The sequence below is a fragment of the Schistocerca cancellata genome, chromosome 1, assembly GCF_023864275.1.
Source record: "Schistocerca cancellata isolate TAMUIC-IGC-003103 chromosome 1, iqSchCanc2.1, whole genome shotgun sequence".
Classification (NCBI taxonomy): Eukaryota; Metazoa; Arthropoda; class Insecta; order Orthoptera; family Acrididae; genus Schistocerca; species Schistocerca cancellata.
Window position 1 is genome coordinate 980707056 of NC_064626.1, and position 23541 is coordinate 980730596.

General features: G+C 43.8%; 1 non-coding gene across 1 annotated transcript; it reads right to left on the reverse strand.

Moving 5' to 3' along the window:
* Positions 1-4404: 4404 nt before the first annotated feature.
* Trnap-cgg (transfer RNA proline (anticodon CGG)) lies at positions 4405-4479 on the reverse strand. The gene has a single exon. It is a non-coding gene; the product is annotated as a tRNA-Pro (tRNA).
* Positions 4480-23541: the final 19062 nt, after the last annotated feature.

Consider the following 23541-nt stretch of genomic DNA (forward strand, 5'->3'; position numbering starts at 1 on the left):
GACTGGCGTATTGTGACGGGCCAGTTGCTCGGCCACCATTGACCAGGCATTTTCAATTGGTGAGAGATCTGGAGAATGTGCTGGCCAGGGCAGCAGTAGAACATTTTCTGTATCCAGAAAGGCCCGTACAGGACCTGCAACATGCGGTCGTGCATTATCCTGCTGAAATGTAGGATTTCACAGGGATCGAATTAAGGGTAGAGCCATTGGTCGTAACACATCTGAAATGTGATGTCCACTTTTCAAAGTGCCGTCAATGAGAACAAAAGGTGACCGAGACGTGTAACCAATGGCACCCCATACCATCACGCCGGGTGATACGCCAGTATGGCAATGTCGAATACACGCTTCCAATGTGCGTTCACCGCGGTGTCGCCAAACACGGATGCGACCATCAAGATGCTGTAAACAGAACCTGGAGTCATCTGAAAAAATGACGTTTTCCCATTCGTGCACCCAGGTTCGTCGCTGAGTACACCACTGTAGGCGCTCCTGTCTGTGATGCAGCGTCAAGGGTAACCACAGGCATGGTCTCCGAGCTGATAATCCATGCTGCTTCAAACGTCGTCTAACTGTTCGTGCATATGGTTGTTGTCTTGCAAACGTCCCCATCTGTTGAACAGGAATCGAGACGTGGCTGCTCGATCCGTTACAGCCATGCGGATAAGATGCCTGTCATCTCGACTGCTAGTGATACGAGGCCGTTGGGATCCAGCGCGGCGTTCCGTACTACCCTCCTGAACCCGCCGATTCCATATTCTGCTAACAGTCATTGGATCTCGACTAATGCGAGCACCAATGTCGCGATACGATAAACCGCAATCGCGATAGGCTACAATCCGTCCTTTACCAAAGTCGGAAACGTGATGGTACGCATTTCTCCTCCTTACACGAGGCATCACAACAACGTTTCACCAGGCAACGGCGGTCAACTGCTGTTTGTGCATGAGAAATCGGTTGGAAACTTTGGTTCAAATGGTTCAAATAGCTCTGAGCACTATGGGACTTAACTTCTGAGGTCATCAGTCCCCTAGAACTTAGAACTACTTAAACGTAACTAACCTAAGGACATCACACACAACCATGCCCGAGGCAGGATTCGAACCTGCGACCGTAGCGGTCGCGCGGTTCCAGACTGTAGCGCCTAGAACCGGTCGGCCACTCTGGCCGGCTGGTTGGAAACTTTCCTCATGTCAGCACGTTGTAGGTGTCTCCACCGGCGCCAGCCTTGTGTGAATGCTCTGAAAAGCTAATCATTTGCATATCACAGCATCTTCTTCCTGTCGGTTAAATTTCGCGTCTGTAGCACGTCATCTTCGTGGTGTAGCAATTTTAATGGCCAGTAGTGTATGTAAGGATGTAAGTAGTGCTACTCCCGTCTAGTTTGTATAGATTGGCTGAAAAGGTAATTATTTGCTAATCAAAGCATACAACACACTTCAAGACAATTTGATGTTTCTCGCATGCTGCCTTCACCACGTTGCAATTTCCGTTGCCAGATGTGTATTAGCGGCAGTGAACGACGTCAAGTTACGAGCACCGTTAACTACTAGTTCAGAAGTAACCGAGCAGCCTTCTAGGAGGAGTGTACCTAGCGTGACAGGTAGATCGTCAGTTTCTGGCGAGGCGCGGAACAACTAGTTGGTAGCAGAGTTGGGGGGTGGCAGGTTGCCGTGGCGGGCGCCCGCTGCGGTGCGATGCTATCGCGGCGCGGCTGCCAGTCACGCTCATGACGTTAATTGCAGACCTGTTGGTGTTGCGATTTGCATCTGCAGCACGGGCGGGGCCCGAACGAGTCAACGGCAGCAGTGGCGGTGGCGCGTGGTCTGCGCTGCGCAGCTTTCTGCCACGCCGCCGCTCCGCCTCCGTCCGGGATTCAATTACGCCCCGGCTTGCAGCCCGCTGTTCCGCAGGCATTGGGTTTCTGCCACTGTAGGCCATCCGCCTCTTTCACCTTCCACCCCCGTCTGCTGCCTTCCTTCCTCTATGCGAAACTCAACTTTGCCGACAGATTTAATTAATTAATGAAGCTTACCTTCCCAGCAGGCGAGCTAAAGCCGAAAAGTAGCTGCGCGGATATGAAATACGGGTCCGACCCTAACTACTCGCCTGCAGACTCCGAAAGCAAGCCCGGCGGAACGAAATTCTCCAGAAATTAAGAACCAGAAGTAGGGGGCCAACTAAGTGGCTTATCGTAGCTGAACAATATCTTATGCCAGCCATCGTTATTCAGCAAGGTCCCTTCCAGAATAAGAAGAAGTGCAGAATAATTTCCTGCCACACCAGAATACATTCGCCAACGACATGAGAGCATTTCTATCATCACATGTTGGTCAGAAACTTTCATTTGTAAATTATCTGTGTACTTGTACATCCATAGGCCGTTTTAAACAGCTTCTACATCTACATCTACATTTATACTCCGCAAGCCACCCAACGGTGTGTGGCGGAGGGCACTTTACGTGCCACTGTCATTACCTCCCTTTCCTGTTCCAGTCGCGTATGGTTCGCGGGAAGAACGACTGTCTGAAGGCCTCCGTGCGCGCTCGAATCTCTCTAATTTTACATTCGTGATCTCCTCGGGAGGTGTAAGTAGGGGGAAGCAATATATTCGATACCTCATCCAGAAACGCACCCTCTCGAAACCTGACGAGCAAGCTACACCGCGATGCAGACCGCCTCTCTGGGAGAGTCTGCCACTTGAGTTTGCTAAACATCTCCGCAACGCTATCACGGTTACCAAATAACCCTGTGACGAAACGTGCCGCTCTTCTTAAGATCTTCTCTATCTCCTCCGTCAACCCGATCTGGTACGGATTCCACACTGATGAGCAATACTCAAGTATAGGTCGAACGAGTGTTTTGTAAGCCACCTCCTTTGTTGATGGACTACATTTTCTAAGGACTCTCCCAATGAATCTCAACCTGGTACCCGCCTTACCAACAATTAATTTTATATGATCATTCCACTTTAAATCGTTCCGTACGCATACTCCCAGATATTTTTCAGACGTAACTGCTACCAGTGTTTGTTCCGCTATCATATAATCATACAATAAAGGATCCTTCTTTCTATGTATTCGCAGTACATTACATTTGTCTATGTTAAGGGTCAGTTCCATATACAGAGACCGCCAGAAAAATGTATACAGGCTTTAAGGAACGAAAAGTATTACTTAAGTGTTTATTTTACCTTTAATAATTGGTGACACATGATGTACAACCTTCAGTTTACAAGGTTATTTTATATGTTCAAAATGTTCATCGTTGGCGGCTATATACATAACAGAACGACGAGCGGTCACCGAACCTACGTCAGTCAATGTTACAGTGGAGATCGCTGCACATGAAATCTCTTGGCGAAATTCCTCCAGTGTGCATGGCTTACCCCGATAGACGTTATCTTTCACAGTTCCCTACAAGTAAAAGTCTACAGGATGAGATTTTCACTCTGCAGCGGAGTGTGCGCTGATATGAAACTTCCTGGCAGATTAAAACTGTGTGCCCGACCGAGACTCGAACTCGGGACTTTTGCCTATCGCGGGCAAGTGCTCTACCAACTGAGCTACCGAAGCACGACTCACGTCCGGTACTCACAGCTTTACTTCTGCCAGTACCTCGTCTCCTACCTTCCAAACTTTACAGAAGCTCTCCTGCGAAACTTGCAGAACTAGCACTTCTGAAAGAAAGGATATTGCGGAGACATGGCTTAGCCACAGCCTGGGGGATGTTTCCAGAATGAGATTTTCACTCTGCAGCGGAGTGTGCGCTGATATGAAACTTCCTGGCAGATTAAAACTGTGTGCCCGACCGAGACTCGAACTCGGGACCTTTGCCTTTCGCGGGCAAGTGCTCTACCAACTGCGCTAACGAAGCACGACTCCCGCCCGGTACTCACAGCTTTACTTCTGCCAGTACCTCGTCTCCTACCTTCCAACCTTTACAGAAGCTCTCCTGCGAAACTTGCAGAACTAGCACTTCTGAAAGAAAGGATATTGCGGAGACATGGCTTAGCCAAAGCCTGGGGGATGTTTCCAGAATGAGATTTTCACTCTGCAGCGGAGTGTGCGCTGATATGAAACTTCCTGGCAGATTAAAACTGTGTGCCCGACCGAGACTCGAACTCGGGACCTTTGCCTTTCGCGGGCAAGTGCTCTACCAACTGAGCTACCGAAGCACGACTCACGTCCGGTATTCACAGCTTTACTTCTGCCAGTACCTCGTCTCCTACCTTCCAACCTTTACAGAAGCTCTCCTGCGAAACTTGCAGAACTAGCACTCCTGAAAGAAAGGATATTGCGGAGACATGGCTTAGCCAAAGCCTGGGGGATGTTTCCAGAATGAGATTTTCACTCTGCAGCGGAGTGTGCGCTGATATGAAACTTCCTGGCAGATTAAAACTGTGTGCCCGACCGAGACTCGAACTCGGGACCTTTGCCTTCCGCGGGCAAGTGCTCTACCAACTGAGCTACCGAAGCACGACTCACGTCCGGTACTCACAGCTTTACTTCTGCCAGTACCTCGTCTCCTACCTTCCAAACTTTACAGAAGCTCTCCTGCGAAACTTGCAGAACTAGCACTCGTGAAAGAAAGGATATTGCGGAGACATGGCTTAGCCACAGCCTGGGGGATGTTTCCAGAATGAGATTTTCACTCTGCAGCGGAGTGTGCGCTGATATGAAACTTCCTGGCAGATTAAAACTGTGTGCCCGACCGAGACTCGAACACGGGACCTTTGCCTTTTAAAAGTCTACTGGTGTTGTGACCGTGGAGGGAACTCAATGGGCCCTCGTCGTCCAATCCAATTCCCTGGAGAATTTCCATCCAGGAAAGATCGTACGGCTAGGTGGAAGTGTGATGGCGTCCCATCTTGTTGGTAGAAGACGTCTTCATCAGATACATAAAGCGCACGTATACTTGGCAAAATTTATGTGCATAACATTTCCAGGTACACTTCTCCAGTGCCAGTAGCATGAAAGTAAAAGCGACTTACTTATCCCCTAGATGATAGTCCACACCTCACATGAACCTCTGGTAGACTGACCCCTTCATCCACATAAACATGCGGATTCTCCGGCGCCTACTACACACTGTTATGCCGCTTCACGGTTCCATTAAGTTTAAATTGTGCCTCGTCACTCCACACTACCTTCGTCACAAATCGTTCGTCATCAGCTACCGTTTGCTGATACCATTAGCAAAATTGCATTCGTAGATCAGGATCGTCATCATTAATGGCGTGCAGTAATCGTGGAATGTAAACTTTCCACTTTGCAGCTTTCAGAATACTACGTACACTTGCACTGCTAACCCTCACTTCACATGCACATTGCGTAGCAGACTTCTGTGGAGAATTAACATACGTTTCCAACACGAGAAATGACGAAGCAGGAATTGTAACTGTGCCCTGTCTTCCGGATCTTCCTTTGTGACTATCACAAATTGTTCCATGCAGTTCAAACTTTTCAATGATGCGTTTAGTTCTTACGTGATTTGGAGATTCTGTTTCAAACTCCCACCTCCATTGACGTTGCACTTCAACGGCCTTATCAAATTTGAAAATCCACTTCAAAATACATTTTCGTTGCTCGAATGTCAAGCATGCTGCAGTTATTTTGTTTTCTGAACACCGACGCAAAAGTACTAACATCTGTTGAGCCCAAGACCATACTACAGCACAGCTACTTGTTCCTTCTGAGATATTGCAGAAAGACTTGGCAGGAATGTAGCCACCGTACATTATCGTTGGCAGCGGTAGTCGCGAGAATTTACGGTCGCAAGAAGACCGGGATCCTGGGGGCCACTTGGCATTACCGAGAGGAAAGGGAGTCATGTTCAGTGTACGGTTCTGGTGCATCGAATACATCTGCTGCAGTCATTTGAGCAGCAGTTGGCACCACAATGACACAACGAACTGTTACCTCAAAGACAGTTCCGAGCCAGATAGCCTGTAGCGAGCATTCCACTGAACCCACACCAGCACCACTCACTCCAGTGGTGTCATTGGAGGCAGGGTGGAGGTCTTTGTGCATCCTGATGAAAGCCGGTTGTGCCTCGGTCCCAGAGATGGCTGTGTGCTGGTTAAAAGGAGGCCAGTCCGAGGGCCTGCAACTAACCTGTCTGCGTGGTCGACACACTGGACCTACACCTGGAGCCACAGCGTGGGGTGCGATTTCGTATGAGATAATTCGCACTCTCGTGCTTAACCCTTGCACCCTGACCACAAATTCGTACGTCAGTCTTGCGAATCGACATTATGTGCTACGTTCATGAAAAGCATTGGCTCTGAGCCCTATGGGACTTAACATCTGTGGTCATCAGCCCCCTAAAACTTAGACCTACTTAAACCTAAGTAACCTAAGGACATCACACACATCCATGCCCGAGGCAGGATTCGAACCTGCGACCGTAGCAGTCGCGCGGTTCCGGACTGAGCGCCTAGAACCGCTAGACAACCGCGGCCGGCCATGAAAAACATTCTAGGTGATAATTTCCAACAATATAAAGCTCACCCAAATACCGTTGTTGTAACCCAACATTCTCTACGGAGTATCGACATGTTGCCTTGACCTGCTCGATCACCTGAACTGTTTCCAGTCGAGCACGCATGGGACATCATCGCACGACAACTGCAGCGTCATCCACAGTCAACGTTAACCGTCCCTGTATTGACGGAAGAACTGCGACATGCATGTAACTCCATACCAAGAAACTGACATCTGGCACTTGTACAGCACAATGCACGCATGTTTTCATGATTGCATTCAACATTCCGGCTGTTACAGCCATTTGCAATGGCTTATCTCGCGCTTACCTTTGATCTTCCAATGCTAATCATTTAACTATTTGAGCTAGACAAACGTATGTCCTAAATTTCGTTATTCTTCATAAATTAATTTTTGATTTTGTGATTTTTTACAGCCGGTGCAGATGGAAGCGGTACTGAGTCTCAGTGTCTGGGAGCCACAGTAAGTATGAGAAATACCAAGTTTACAACAATGAGCAGATAAATACATCCTTCCACGTGTGAGCAGGGAATAATCCACGTGCCCTGGCGAAAGACGTAGAAAGAGTGGCCGCCATGGCTGAGCTGAGTGACCAGAAGTTATTTTTTCTTTTTTCTTGTTGGTTCATCAGTCTTCTGACTGGTTTGATGCGGCCCACCTCAAATTCATCTCTTGCACAGCGTAGCTATCAAGTAAGTCTGAATTCAACAACAGATCTAGACTGTTTGCAGAAAAGCCAGTAACATCGCTATGGAATGACAAATAAGACGAATGAGTGGGCGAAAACGTTCCCTCGATCAGAAAAAAAATACTTCCTATGTTATGTAATGTCAAACGTTTTTCAACTAAAATTAAATCTGAAATTTTATTTCTCGACAACGCTTTATGAAATTTACACAAATTGTCCACTAACAGGGCTCATTGAGTACTATGAATATAATAGCCTGTTTCCTGTAAATATTATATATAATAAACTACAGGACAGAATATGGTTTTAGTTTATAGAAACGTCAATTTTAACCAAAATAATTAACAAACATTTAAGGCACCAAGTCGATAGTGAAATAAACTTGGATATTGGTATATAGATGTACATACTTTTAAATGAGACGGAAGGGAAATTGAGTATAACAAAACAAGAGCTAAAATGCTTAACTCTGCTTTGAAATGAACGTTTGCGAAGAAAACCGTGGAGAAATGCCCCAATTTAATCTTCGTACGTATGAAAAGATGAGAGAAATAAGTGTTAGAGTCAGTGGTGTTGAGAAACAGCTGAAATCATGAAATTTGATCAAAGCTCCAGAGCCCTATGTAATCAATATGGAATCCTAAATACAATCTATCGTACATCGTTCGAACAAAAAGCTGTGGTCAGCTGCTAGGCGAAAGCACAGGCCACGCTCGTAGAAGTGATCCACAAATCTACCGGCCAATGTCATTGACATTGATTTCGATCAAATACAACGAGTCATCTCTAACGAAATGACCTCCTCCATGCCAACCAGCATGGATTACAAAAACGTCGATCATGTGAAACACAATCCACACTTTCCTCAGCTGACATAGCGAGAGCTTTGGATCAAGGCGGTCTGGTAGATGTAGTTGTTCTTGGTTTATGAAAAGCATTTGACTTAGTACTTAATATATATATATATATATGGTAAGGAATCAATATCCAAAAATTTAATTTATTGACTGCAGGGCCACGTTAATGTTGTATGGATATAAATTATGTGGTGTGAGGTGTCTTTGTTTGCGTATACACGTGTTTTTGTTAGTCTTTTTGTTAGTTCTACTACTGTCATGCACCCTAATTTTAAACTGGACCTACCTCTATATCTCCACCAACCGTGCAGACTTCTCCCAATACTGAATACTAACTTATTGTACTACGCTATGCCTTTGCTAATATTACCGAAGTGAATTTTCGTGCATTTTACTCCTTGTATACTCCTCTTTTATTTTTCGATGTCCGGCGGTGTTGCCTGCTGATGCTGAAGTGGTCAGGAAGTGTGTCTACTTGCTCAGGTGCTGGTGATTTGCCTGAAATCTTTGAAGTGGCATTTTACGATTGTGTACATGTATTTTTACATAGTATCAGGATGTCTCCTGACTTCTCTGTCAAGATCACTGTTGCTGAAATGAAACACAAACACAGTGAATTATATATATACATATAAATACTTTTCTAATTTAAGTCTCATCCATGGTCCATCATTTCGTTTCTGCTTCCAATTTTTGGGTCTGGGGTTCGCCACTCTACTGTGACTTGCACTTGTCCGTGCTGATACCCCATACATAATATTTCGCCGACGGCGCTCACATGGTGCTGGCAAAATTTCACCACGAGACAGGCTACACCACACGACAGGCAACGGCTCCTAACACAACGAGTCTTAGCGTAGACACGCGCCCAAAACGTGGACTGCTAACACCTTACGAAACTCATCCGAAAATCGAGACGCACATGCTCTATGGCATGATTTACCGTCTTGACACCATGAAGAACATAAAGTGACGTACATGTATTCCTTGCGCAGTGTACAAGAAACCACGGAAAGTAAACAGAAACAATTTCGTTGACCATGGTGATACTTGTGAAGGCTCTTCTACGAGAATGCTCAAATTGCGGTTAAATTACGACACAACTTACTCTCCTGGGAGCGGAAATTCGACAACAGTTGTGAGGTCTAAAGAAATAATAGCAGTATTCAGTTGTTTGCAGTACTCAGTATTGCAACATACCTGGTTTGGTATGCCACAAAAATGTGTCAATTGTTGATGAGATGTAATTTACAATTGAATTTTAACTCAGTCTGTCACTTGCCAATGAATGTTGGTGTGACGATTTCACAAATACGTAATTCATTTGACCACGTTCAGCAAGGAATAATGCTGAAAACTAATGGAAATGACAAACAAACACGGGCATGGATGTGTGTGATGTTCTTAGGTTTAATTAGTTCTAAGTTCTAGGCGACTGATGGCCTCAGAAGTTAAGTCGCATAGTGTTCAGAGCCATTTTTGAACAAACAAACAAAATAACACGGACATAGAAAAATGGAAAATTACGCTAAGCAACCAAATACAACATTAAATTACCTTAAACAGTTTGTCAATGGAGGCTATTTACATACTGCACCTTCTCTTCCCGTTGCAATTCTCTTGTATCTTAGTACTATAACAGGTTAATATCGCTAATTCCAATAGTTTCTGCGGCATTGTTTTGAGCTCAGTCCGGCGCGGCTGTGTATCAATTCCTGGTTGAATTTTCTCTTCGTGTCCCCTGCGATGGGTTAGGTGGCCTCAATTTCTCCTATTCGCTACGTTGGTCATTCCATTGACCTTTACCGTTGCATGTCCTGCTATTGTTTTGCTGTTGGTCTCTAGAATTCTGTCGGCCCTGTTTCGAGTTCTGTTGACCTCTCCAGTTTTCGTTTCGTCGGTAGTTGCTGTTGTTGTTATGATTATAATTTCCTCGTCTTCTTGTATTTTCTCATGGTGGCTGGGTATTCCCATTGAAGTTTGAATTTTGGTTTCGATTCAATGTTTTCCCCCATTTTGTCCATCGTCATTCCTCTCTGACCAGTTACGGTCATTATTTCTAATTCTTTCCCGCGAGATGTGGATTTCATTCACGTACTCGAGTTGGCACAGCGCACTCTTGAAAGCTTCGATTGAATCGCTGCATCTACCAATGAGCAGCTGCTGGTAACGTAAAGGTAATTTAACGTAGCAGAGCCTTATAATTTCCTTGGGACTGTACGGTTGATCCAAGAATCGGTTCTTCTTGACCAGGGATTCGAAAAATTTGACAGGACTGAGGAATCCTGACGCTTCCAAGTCCTTTCCTAACATGATCTCCTGTTTTATCTTCTTCCTTGTGTCTTGCTACCAGTATGTGCTAAGGAATGCGTTCTTAAATTCTTGGTAGGAGCGACAACTCTCCGCAACTCTTCGCATGTGTTCTGCAGTCGACCCTTCTAAGAAACCACAGATAAACTGGAACTTGTACTTCAATTGCCATGACTCTGCTAGCACGTGATCGTACTGTACCATCCAGGTCTTTGGATGTTATAGGTTGTTTGCCTCCTTGTAGACTTGAAAATTGTGGATGGTCAAGAAAAGTTTGTGGTCGAAAGGTTCGACGTATCCGCCGTACGAGTTTTCCCTCTCGTCTGCAGCGCGTTATTCCATGAATCCGTCCCAAAACGATCCTCGTGTACTGTTATGGTATCCCCTTGTGTTGTCAGATTCTAGTAATAACGTTTCTGAACTCTGTACAATTGTACAATTGTTTTTCGGCTCGGTCTCTGACATGCTGCATGTTACCGACGGAGCGTGTTCCATTATGCGTTTCGCGGCGGCAGGAGCATATTCCTGTTGCATTCGCCCATGTGCAGAGGGTGACGCTGACGCTGACGCTAAAATGACGAGCCTGTCCTTGGCTCGTGGTGGTGCACATAGCGGTTCGGAGATTCGCAAAACATTTTCTTCACTTCTGTGATGACCTCAATGGTGATCTACCGGACGAGATTGCGCGACCCGCCCACGCGCCTGCAGAACGTCTTTAGCCAACTCGTTTTGTTGCGCTGCGACTCGGGTCTGCTGATCTTTAACTTCAGAGATTTTGGCCTGTTCGATTGCCTTCGCCGCCTCATTCATTTTTTCCTGCGTTTCTTGAACTATTCTTTTGCCTTGTTTTTGGAGAACTGCAAGTGCCTTTTTTGTCTTACACACCTCAGTTCCTGCCAGTTTACCTGGTTCTTTGGCTACTGATGCGTATTTTTGTGCTACGTGCGCTACCAATCGCTCTGCTTTGGCATCGCACTTCTCCTGGTCCGCGTTTCTGCTGTAGTTTTCTTAACATTCTCTACCTCTTCTTGGATTCCTGTGACCTCTCTCTTGATTCCATATATACCGTCTGTGACCGCTCTTATGACTAAGTTGTGTCTTTTCTCCTCTTCCTCCTGTCTCTTTTTCTCTGCCTCTTGTCCTTTCCTTTCTGTCTCTTGCCTCATCCTTTCTGCCTCTTGTCTGTTTCTTTCCTCTTGCATGAATTGCGTGAGAGCCTCAAACTGAGATCCAGCGCTAACACCTCCAGGACTAGACGAACGGGATTCCATCATTCTCTGACGTATCATTCGTAATTCTGGTCTGCTAGTCTCACTGATGGTGCTTCTCGTACCAGCAGCACCAAAATTTCGTTTTGCTGCGGTCTCCCGTTCATTTTCGTCATCTGGCTGAGACATGTATGACAATACTCTGCAGGTTCTACGTTCGTCATAACTGCTCGGTATACAGCCGCATTTACCTGAGAATCCCGTGTTATATTTGCCTGGTCACCGCTAACAATGTGACGTGGATCCATGGTTAAAAAAACACAATTACTTCCGCTACACTGTAGCAAACGTGCCTTGCTTCTTGTAAGCATGCACTCTGACTCTCACTCAAACGAATTTAAACACTATACATTTCTATGCCACACAGATTCTACTCTAAATTACGCTCCCTTGAGCTACTGATTCATGGTTCCTGACAACGAATTCAAATAACACAAACTTGTCTATACTAACAAACAAAAATCTCAATCTGTCCCAACAGATCAGAACAACGCCGTTCGCCGTCAGAAATGAGGAATCAAGTGACACAGAAGTCACAACCACAACATGAAAATAGGCACTTACAATAATTAAAAATAAGTACTATGTCTAGGTGCCATCAACGAACCTATTCTACCCAGTACACCACATTAAACATGGGAAACTGAAAATTCACTAGGCAATACTATCTATTATCTGACGGTCACACAAGGTCACACAAATTCAAAATTCTGTGAAAGGGACGTCAAATTCAACGACAATGCTGGGTAACGCGATCTGACAGTCACAGAAGGTGCCATCAGTCCGAGATCCCGGCATGTAACACGGTGGGGGCTATTTAAATGATTGAGTGTGTTGGCATAATTTTCGTCTTCAAACAACATTTATTTAAAAAAACAGACAAAAATTATGCTCAACAAGTTACTGATTGAATACCATAAACAGCTAACATGTGTTTTAAGACTACACAGGACAAGGATACTAGGTTGGCAAAGACGGTTTAACTCTGGCCCTAAAAACGTGGATAACACAATCTGAATTGATCTGACGCTGAGCAGACTTTGATTGATAATCTACAGAAGTCTATATAGGTGCAGCTGAGAGCAAGTGGCGATTGATGTCTGTACGCCCTGACAGTGCCGGAGCGGCAGTACGTTACACTGTTTGCTTCGTGCGGCGATGTAACTTGCAGCTGGCGAGATGTGTGGGCGGAGGTGAGACGTGGAGGCGGCACCTGTGAATCGATCGCGGCCACGTGAGAAATGCTAAAATCTCACGGTCTAGCGATCAGGCAGATGGATCAAAATTTACTCTCTACCACAGTGCTGAAATCATGGTAGATTTCAGTGTGTGACACACCCGCTCGCTGGTCGTACCAAGGACCAATTTAGCTCACTTATACGACAGAGCGCACAAGGATACCGAACGTCAAGACTCGTAAACCAAAAACGAATAAGTGTGCCCTTGGCAAACGAGTAGTCTGAGGCGTTTGAAGTCACACTGTCGGTACAGTAAGAACTTCCCCACAGGCTCCCCAGTCTAAACTACTCAGTCTCAGGACATGTCCCAAGTACCAACCACACAAGCCAGAGTTTCGACCAGAAGTGCTTACCAGACCAAAGTCCCACACCCCAAGTGCTTCGCACCTCTCCAGAGAAAAAATTCTGTTTTCCAGCAAAGCGAACGAACGATACCGCCTTCATCCCATCTTCAGCCAGTCACAGGGCTCTAGAGGTGCTAAATCTCCCCTCCCACATGATAGCACAAACTCATGTCGAACCAGTGCAACCTGCGTATCTTAAAAAGAAGGAAAAAAAACGGAACCACCAGTTACTGGCTTTTTTAAGTTTCTGCAGAGGGGAAGATGATTTTCGCCAAAGTCGTGTCGCTTCCCACAGCACCAAGCGAACAAACACAATCTTAAAGATCTTTATCTAAAACGCCTGAGCCTTAGAGCTTGTTAGTCATAGCCATGAAGTGTAATAAAGATTCTACCTCTAAACGTTTCTCAGACGCCAGAGCTTCTTATACAAACGAGGTGGCTGATGGAAGTGATTCACAGGCCTATTTGTAGTACCAGCGAACACAAAAACAGGTGAATTTTTGTTATGCGTGGCTTCGCACACAATGCCCAGTTTACAACTCCACTGTGTAGCAGCATTCCTTCAGACCATTGCCCCCAGCCCAGGCTTCAGCTGGCGCCACAGCAGGTATCGCAGCATTGTTCTGCTGGAGACCTGTCTGAACAAGGGGCTGCCCTGTCTGCCCTCTACAGCTGTGGGCCTGTCCGGCAAGATTTACTGAGGGATGGGCTCGCCGCCACTTGCTTTCAACTCCAAACATGCCGTTTCAACAAGCTAAGAACCATAAAAATACCTCATGCTTTTAGCGCTCTACCAGGCTCCATCAATGTCTGCTCGGGGCGTTAACTTTCTAGAGACTCGCTCAAGGTGCGTCAGGTTGTAATAAAATCTTTAGTAATTTTTTAGTGTGCGAAAAATAGGTGAGAGAGTAACTTGTCCTATCTAAGTTATGTAAAAACAAAAACTTTGTTATGAAAAAAAGAATTACTTTCATTAACCTCAGTGTAAAATGAAGTAAGAGCCAAACTGTTTACTTTTGATTATTGGAAGACTGAATTAAATTTACTTCAAGCAAATGAGCAACTGATTTTACTTTTAAAATAACTACAATAAAATACATACCAGGCCAGCAGAAGTCACTCGCTTAGCACAATATGAAATAAATGAAATTTTGTGATCTTAATTTGCGCTGTATTTTTAGTTATTAGTTTTTGCCAAGGAAATTTTACATTATTTTCTGTGAATAAAGTTAGTACTCAAAACTGCAAATTAGTAAAGCCTCTGTTGTGAAATACAAGAATGAACAGTTACTGAGGCAGAAAATTTAGACTGAAACTTGTCATTATCAAACACAAAACTGGCAGTAAATAATTAATCAGTTTTAATATTCTTACGACACTCGGTGATTGCATGGAAAAGAAAAGGACCCACTTGGTTACAATGTCTGAGGATGATGACAGCACAGGAGCCCTGAAAGTTGTAACTGTTGCAGGTTAGTATTCAACTTAGTCATACTTTGTGAAGGAAATGCAACTGGGGAAAGCCTCTAGAGTACTATAGTTGCCAGTCTTACACTGTTGTAGGTGTGGCGACGATGAAGAACGTAGCCGACAACAATGCTGAGTTGCCACCGTTGTTGCTGCTGATGTTTGACATCCTTGAGTCGTCTCCAAAGCCACGGATTATTACTGGACAGGCAATAGTTACAAGTACGGTCTCCCTTGACTGTCCAGTCCCACCATGCTCTCAAAACTCACGGTGCGTCTATGCTGACACGAGCATAGCTGCATACCGAGTCTGCGGGAGCGCCAAACAAACATTTCCGCACTCTTTTATCGCTCAAGCTGCTCTGCTTCCACTCTGCTCGCAATGTGACAGAGCCTCTCCATACGCAAAGATAAACACAGGCACAGCTACTACCATTTCGTCGTTGCTGTTGATATGTTTAAATAAAGTTTCCTTGGCTCTTACTCAGCGTTTTACACTATTTTCAGTATAATTACAATCAATTACATACAGTCAGAATTAAATACACTATTTGAGCCGTGTGCGGCTCGCGTTGATGCCGTTCATAGCTTGGCATCTCGTTATAGCGATAGTGGCGTCTCGTTTTGTTAGTGTCTTCACTGGCGCCATTACGTTTGCTCGCATTGTCTGTCCGTGAGTGGCAGCAGCAGCGCTTATCGATAGCGCGTACTGTGGTACCATCTTTGGAGGACCTATACTATCTCTGGGTCGTCGTGTGTCGAGCTAGTTGAGTTGGGACGGAGCAGCAGTGAGGTCCGGACAGCCAGTACTCGCTCGACCGCTGGCGACACACATGCACTGTCCGACGGAAGGATGTGGTCGTGAGAGTGCACCACCACGTCGAGGACTGGATTCAGAGAGTTTTAGTTGAATGGACCATGATAATCGAATAGTACAACCTTCACTTGTGTGTGTGCGTCCGCCTGTCGAAGTGACTTAATGGCAATAAGTTGTGAGTCGACAATTACACTGGGATCTTCCACATGCCAGACTTGAGTAGGGAAGACCGTTAGTTGGTCGTTCGGTCGGTCGTCGCAATTTACGACGTGCGTTTGGTCTTTAGACCGCTTCTGGCTTATCTGTGTTTGTGCCGACTTATAATTCGTCCGTGTTGTCACAGTGACTGGTTTTAGTATTGTGAGTTGTTGGTGGAATTGTTTTCCTCGATCCATGTGTATCTTGTAGTTTTGAATGAGCAGTTATTTTAATGCTGTCTGCGTACAAGTTTCGGTGAGGAGTTGCGACCGGACATCAGTCAAGTTGGGGCCCAGCAGTGAACAGGTCCGTGCAGTGCCAGTGCAAGCCGCGGCCGCTGGCTGCGTGGTGCCACTACTGGATCCAGGAGGGGTAGCTGCTACAGCGACGACTTCGTTGCACACCAAATCCTGGACGTTTGAGTGAAGAGTTAACTGCTAATGTAACCTCGATGATTCTGAGGTCTCGCCTTTGGTTGGCGAGTTGTTGCTCCCGGGGCCGCTGAGCCTGGCGGCAACCTGTGAAGTGTGTCGAGGCGGTGAAAAATGGCAGCCGTCTTTTTTTATTGTCCGCCGCTCGTGGTCTCGCGGTAGCGTTCTCGCTTCCCGAGCACGGGGTCCCGGGTTCGATTCCCGGCGGGGTCAGGGATTTTCACCTGCCTCGAGATGACTGGGTGTTTGTGTTGTCCTCATCATTTCATCATCATCCAGGAAAGTGGCGAAACTGGACTGAGCAAAGGTTGGGAAATTGTACGGGCGCTGATAACCACGCAGTTGAGCGCCCCACAAACCAAAACATCATCATCATCATCATCTTTCTTTATTCGTTATTCATCGTTGAATTCAGTATTATTCTTATAAGTGAAGTGCAACCAGCGGTGTTCTTTGCCTTGTGGCCACTAACGCCCAATTACCTGCCCTGGAGGTAAGTGTACTTTTCTGGCAGTGTACCTTTCCTCGTCGTGTTGATGCTGTCCGACTCGGCGTGTAGTTCGACAGCTTCTTGTATTGTACTGTGCATTTTTTTTAGGAGGTCTACCTCGGTTATAGTGTTTCCTTTGGCCTTGGGTATTTTCTGAACACGTAGTGCTGTCTGTCTCTTCGTCCTTGCCTAAAAATATTCCATCGTTGTACTGGTGATCGGACGTTAGGCGGGTCGGTCGGTACTTAAGCTGCCCCTAGTGTGAGTTGCCATCCTGTAACGTGAGTACAACTCTTGGCTGCCTGCCTCACCTGACCTGATGTTTGAGCTACTTTCGCAGGCCGACCCTTGGAACACTTGCTGAGAACCGCTTGTCCTGATTTCTTAGATTGTGATGTTTATTTAAGGATATTTGTAATTTTCTAATTATTGTTGGTGTGGCCTTCAGCCGACCAATAATTTCAGTACTTTGGTGATAAGGTTCAAAAATGGCTCTGAGCACTATGGGACTCAACTGCTGAGGTCATTAGTCCCCTAGAACTTAGAACTAGTTAAACCTAACTAACCTAAGGACATCACAAACATCCATGCCCGAGGCAGGATTCGAACCTGCGACCGTAGCAGTCCTGCGGTTCCAGACTGCAGCGCCTTTAACCGCACGGCCACTTCGGCCGGCTTGGTGATAAGGCCTTCAGCCCTATTACAGCAATTTTTTTTCTGAAGCAAACTTGTTTTCAAAGCAAGGGATTTATTTTAAAAGTGCTATTTACAATTGTTTTCCTAAATTCTAGTTCAGACCTTCAGCCGTTTATTATTAGAAATTGTTTGTGGCCTTCAGCCGTGTAGTAATTTAACTTCTTTTATAGTAAGGCCTTCAGCCGTGTTACAGTTTGTCTTAAAACGAGGTATTTATCTTAATATGTGCTATTTGGAATTGTTCTTCTGACTCCTAATTCCGGCCTTCAGCCGTTTCTTATCTAAAGTTGTGTGTGGCCTTCAGCCGAGCAACAATTTCACTTCTTTGGTGATAAGGCCTTCAGCCGTGTTACAGTAAGTTTTCTTTAAAGCAAACGTGTTTAAAAAGCAAAGTATTATAGAAGTGTGTGCTATTTGGAATTTTTCTTCTGACTTCTAATTCAGCCCTTCAGCCGTTTGTTATTTGAAGTTGTGTGTGGCCTTCAGCCAAGCAATAATTTTACTTTTTTCCATGATGAGGCCTTCAGCCGTGTTACAGTAAGTTTTTTTTTAAGCAAACGTGTTTTAAAAGCAAGGTATCTGTTGAGATGTGCGCTGTTTGGAATTGTTTTCCTGACTTCTAATTCAGGCCTTCAGCAGTTTGTTGTTTGAGCTTATTGTTGGCGACCTTCGGCCCTAACACTGTTAAGTTTTTTCCTGTGATAACGCCTTCAGCGGTCAATTGTGTTTTTTTAAGAGATTGTTTTAAAATTTTAATTTCTTTAAATCAAGTTTACGTATCTGTTGTGCAGCCACGAGTAACTGATTATGGCCCCGTCCAAAATCGTAACCTTACCCTTCCCCATTCTGAGAAACCACCTCTCACTATTACATCTCTTACTTATTAAAAATATTGTTTCTGTAAAAGTCTTACAGATTCAGAATCACAAGTACAGTAGGGGTTAGCCGGCCATGACCGAGCGGTTCTAGGCGCTACACTCTGGAACCGCGCGACCGCTACGGTTTCAGGTTCGAATCCTACCTCGGGCGTGGATGTGCGTGATGTCCTTAGGTTAGTTATGTTTAAGTAGTTCTAAGTTCAAGGGGACTGATGACCTTAGAAGTTAAGTCCCATAGTGCTCAGAGCCATTTTTGAACAGTAGGGGATATAAACGGATATTAAACGGCGAAAAATTGTGGATGGTGCAGAAGATATTTTATCTGCATTTTCGGTGTTACGGAGTCACTTCTTATCCCAACATATCCCACAATTTCTCTGTTGGGAACTTGTGAAACTTGTATGGTGATCGTGTTGTCCAGGGAATTTGCTAAACGTCTTGCAGAGCACGTGTGGGCGAGCATTACCCTGGGGGAACAACACATCACTATATCTTTGCAAGAACTGATAAAGAGCGATTCTGGCAACATTCTGCACATACTGAACGCTGGTTAGCGTCCCCTCCAGAAATACCAATAGTGAACGAGATTCGCACCACAGACCATAAGGCCTGGGTTTGGGCCAGTTTGTCTTGGATGAATGCACTCTACGCAACGTAATACGCGCAAACAATCATCGTTTACGTGTAGGTAGAATGAGCTTCCATGGCTGAAGACAACGGCACCAATGGAGCCGCGCATGTCGATGCTGTGGCGTGAGTGGAAGATGGGCTACAGGTATGCATGCCCGTAGTCCCACTGGTAATAACCAGTTCCCGAGAGTTCGTGTTGACATGACGGGGCTCACAAGCCCTCTTATGTGCTGTTGTACGTTCTGACACTGCTGTCCTTACGCCACGACGATCATGTGGGCGTCTGTGCTGTATGAACGCACAGAAACTCGTTTACGGGTGTGAGAACGTTCACGTGACTACTGATACCAGGATGAACTGCGTCTGTACAACTGACACAGCACATCCCACCACTCAGAAGGCCACAGCTTGAAGAACGAGTGCATCATCATGGAATGGTTGCCTGCCTGCTTCACAAGTTTGCACCTCACCAAGGATTCCGTATGTGAGCCCATATTAAAGAATAAGACACAGATGGCACTAGGGTAGCTATGCCACTAAGCTATCTGTTGGCAGACGACAATGAAACCTACTATCACCAAGGTGGCATATGCCGTCATTGGATCAAAATCGACGTCGTCTTTTCTTGTGTATTAATTTTGTTTCCGGCAGCGTAGATATAGCATAAAACTAATAGTTTTTAAGTACACTACGGAAGATGGAAGTGTATGAACTTGGCTCACACTAATCCGGGAGCTTAAATATCTGCCACATTATTGTTATTAGTCCATAGATCATATTATTTACTCGTATTGTCTGTAGTAATACTCACTGAATTTAATATTATCTGTCATATGAAAATAGTTATTTCTTAGGTACTATGATGTAAAAAGATGTTGTGAGCGTGAAACCACTTTCCGATGTAAGAGAAGATCTGATGACCCTAATCATGTCAGGTTAAATGAATTAACAAAAAAGGGAAATACATCAATAGCCATCATCCAGGCTTCAAGACTTTGTAACTAGAAGTATAAGAAGCCGACCTTGCCGAGGGCATTGGACGGATCGTGGGTGGCGGATTGTGAACGTACCACCAGATATGATGGACAGCTGCGAATACAGATTAAGCAGTCCCAGAGAAAGGCAAAATAAAACCAAATCCACTTGGTATCTGTCTTGTAGCAAGCAGCAAAGTAGTCAGTGTCTGTTCACCAGCAGTGCAGCTGGAATTTGCATTCTGGAACTAACCCTTCCAGTCATTAACACTCTGAGTTCACTCAATGAGTCTACCCAAGCACACCTGATTCAAGGTAAAATCATCATGGAGAATTTTGATAATCGTAATATTACCCTAGGTGGTCAACCCTCCGCCAGTATTACTGGCGCAACTGGTCTTTCGGATTCTGAGGTGGCCAGGTTAAAATGCGTCGTGATTCAACAGAGGAATTCGGAGTCCTTTGGCCAACTTGAAACCACAAGAAATACTTTTCTTGCAACACTTAACATAGAAACACTTTTGCAACTGGGTGAACTTCATAAATTGGGAGAGACCTTAAAAGAACAGAAGATTCATGAAACTTCAAGAAACATGAATGATGGACAATAAAGCCATGGATTTCGGTAATTATCGTCATTTTAAAAGTAAAACTAATATAAGAATACGTAATAATACACCACATCTGGGAGTTGCTGATGCAGTCTCCAAAAATATTTTAAATTCAAAATCCATTAATATAGACTAATGACAATTTCTCTTAAATGTGTAAATAAGGCATACACTTTAATTAATGCCCATATGCAGGTCAATGAGGATAGCCGCAAGAACCTGAAGAAGTTCATGAAACTGTGGAAATGTTAAAAAGCATCATCTCGAAAATTCTCTCAAACATCCTCAAGTTTAATGGATGATTTTAATGCTCAATTAGGAAAAGAGAAAAAATACAGAAAAATGGTGGGTGCATTTCCTACACATAAATGGATAAACCAAAATGGTCAGAGATTTTCTGAAATGCACAAAAATTTTAATCTTAAAATCATGTCAACACATTTAAAAATTAACTTTCTAAACAAAAAACCTGGTGGGCACCCAATATATTTACTGGGGAATTTCAAATAGACCATGCAGCAATTTCATACCCTAACTACAAAGAAATTTTATTTGTCCAGTTTAGTACAGGGCTAATATAGATTCTGACCATAATTTAATGCCAATAAATGTAAAACTTCAACCTCAAAAATCTTCAAAACAAAAAAATCCTGAAATTTGACACTGCTGAAATAACAAGCGAACTTGACAAAAAATAATAAAAAAATTGGCAAAGCCTAAAAAAAAAGTTCATCGCAACAGCACAAAACTGATTTCTGCCTCGAAAGAAACAAACGCCTTTGGTGGAAAGTGGATTGTGAAACAGGATTTAAGTCTAGGCATGAGGCATTCAGAAACTGGAGTAGTAACAAAACTGAAAATACATACAACATCATATAACTGTAAGAGAAGAAACATCTAAATTAATCTGATCGACTGAAAGCAACTACGAATATGCCCAACTTTTAGAAAATGAAAAGGACTTCTGAAAGAACAATGATAGAAACTTTTATGACATTCAAAACAAGATTGACTGGTTACCAACATCAATGTCTTTGCTTCAAAAATCAAAATGGCTGTTTCGCTCTTAACAACCAGGAAAATTGTAAGGTACTTGCTAATTATTTTGAACATTTATTAAATATCCAGAACCAGCGAATAAATTCCAACTACAGCAAACTAATGACACCAACCCTAACTTCAAAGTATCTGACAAAATCGAAAGAACTAAATCAACTGAGATACTTAAAAACAATAAAGCACCCAGAGAACATTGAATAATGGTAGAACTACTAAAATCAGCTGGCCCTAATACTATAACAGAGGTCATTCATCTAATAGGACATATCTGGCGAACTGAGAAAATACTCGAGGACTGGAAATGTACCCTAATTCATCCACTGCATAAATAAGGGGATAGAACCGATGTTAATAACTACTAAGGAATCTCTCTTCTGGTTACATACAAAATTCTCTCATGTTGTTTCCGTGACCTCGCACAAGAAAAGTTAGAAGCTAAAACTGGCGAATAACAAGCAGGCTTGCACAAAACAGATCCTATCCAGAACAAATTCTTAACTTAAAACTAATACTAAGGCTTTCTGGTAACAATGTCGTATGTGCATTTTAAAAAGGCCTATGACTCAATTGATCATGAATCTCTTTTTCCAAATTTTAAAGGAGAAAAGGCTAGATAAAAAGACACCAGCACTGATTAAGGAAATGTTAACTGACACTGGCTCTAAAGTTAAATTCATGGTAGAAGTTTCTGAACCATTTGATATAAAGACTGGTGTTAGACATGGAGATGGATTCTCCACATTAGTGTGTAACTGTGTTTTGCAAAAGGTGATTACAGAATTGCGAGAGTAAAAGTCGAATCAAAATATAGATCAGTCAGTCCATCTAGGCAGAAGTAATGTTTAAGTAAATTGCCTTGCCTTTGCCTAGAGATGTTACCACAGATCATAAACAAACTGAAATTCCTAAAGAAGCAGAATATATGACATACAACAAACAAGCACCATAGTTTTTGAACACAACATATGGAAAAATAAAAGGGATTTTTCAGTTGAAATGCTTAGGGGAAATCACACAAGAAAACATCTAGAAAAAGTTGCAAACGAAGATCGCTCTCAAAAAATAATAATAGCGTTGAGATTAACACAAAATATTTCTAATAAAAATCACTTTCTACATTCAGTAAACTTAAACATTAGAAAATCCAGTATGGAATGTAACAATTTTATAAAAAAGAAAACTGCTACTCATCATATAGTGGAGATTCTGAGTCACAGATAGGCACAACAAAAAGACCCTCACAATCAAAGCTCTCAGCCATTAAGGCCTTCTTCAACAATAGATGACAGACATGCATACGCACACGCACACACACACACACACACACACACACACACGCACGCACGCACACACACACACACATGAAAACGCAACTCACAGACACAACTGCAGTCTCAGGCAACTGAAAACACACTGCCAGTGTGGTTTCTGTGTGCCAGTGTGTTTTCAGTTGACTGAGACTGCAGTTGTATGTGCGAGTTTCGTTTGCGTACATGTTTGTGTATGTGTGTGTGTGTGTGTGTGTGTGTGTGTGGCTGTAGCCTATTGTTGATGAAGACCTTAATGTCCAAAAGCTTTTATTTTGAGAGTCTTTTTGTTGTGCCTATCTGCGACTCAGCATCTCCACTATGTGGTGAGTAGCAACATTACTTTTCATAATATTGTTCAGTAAAGTTATGCATTACAGCACTGTAATCGCACCTGAATGTCTTCATGGAGCAGAAACTATAATTTTATGTGCAAACAGGGATACTGAAGAAATTCAAAAGAAAGAAAGAAATATTATTAGGAAAAAAATAAGGCTTCAGAATTTCTGATGGAGGAACCTACAGGCTGAGAAGGAATAAGCAAATAGAAGAATACATGGCGACATGAGAAAAAGAAGACTTGAATTTTATGGTCACATGAAAAGAATGGCACCCACTAGGATGACAAAGCAAATAGTAGAACTGTACAAAAACAGAGTTAAGGAGAAAACTGATCCAATTAAAGGAACTGATGCTATTAAGGAGTATCTCAAAATAGGCAGAATAATTCAGACAGGCTTTACAGATAGAAAAAAAAGGCAAAAGGTGTTTG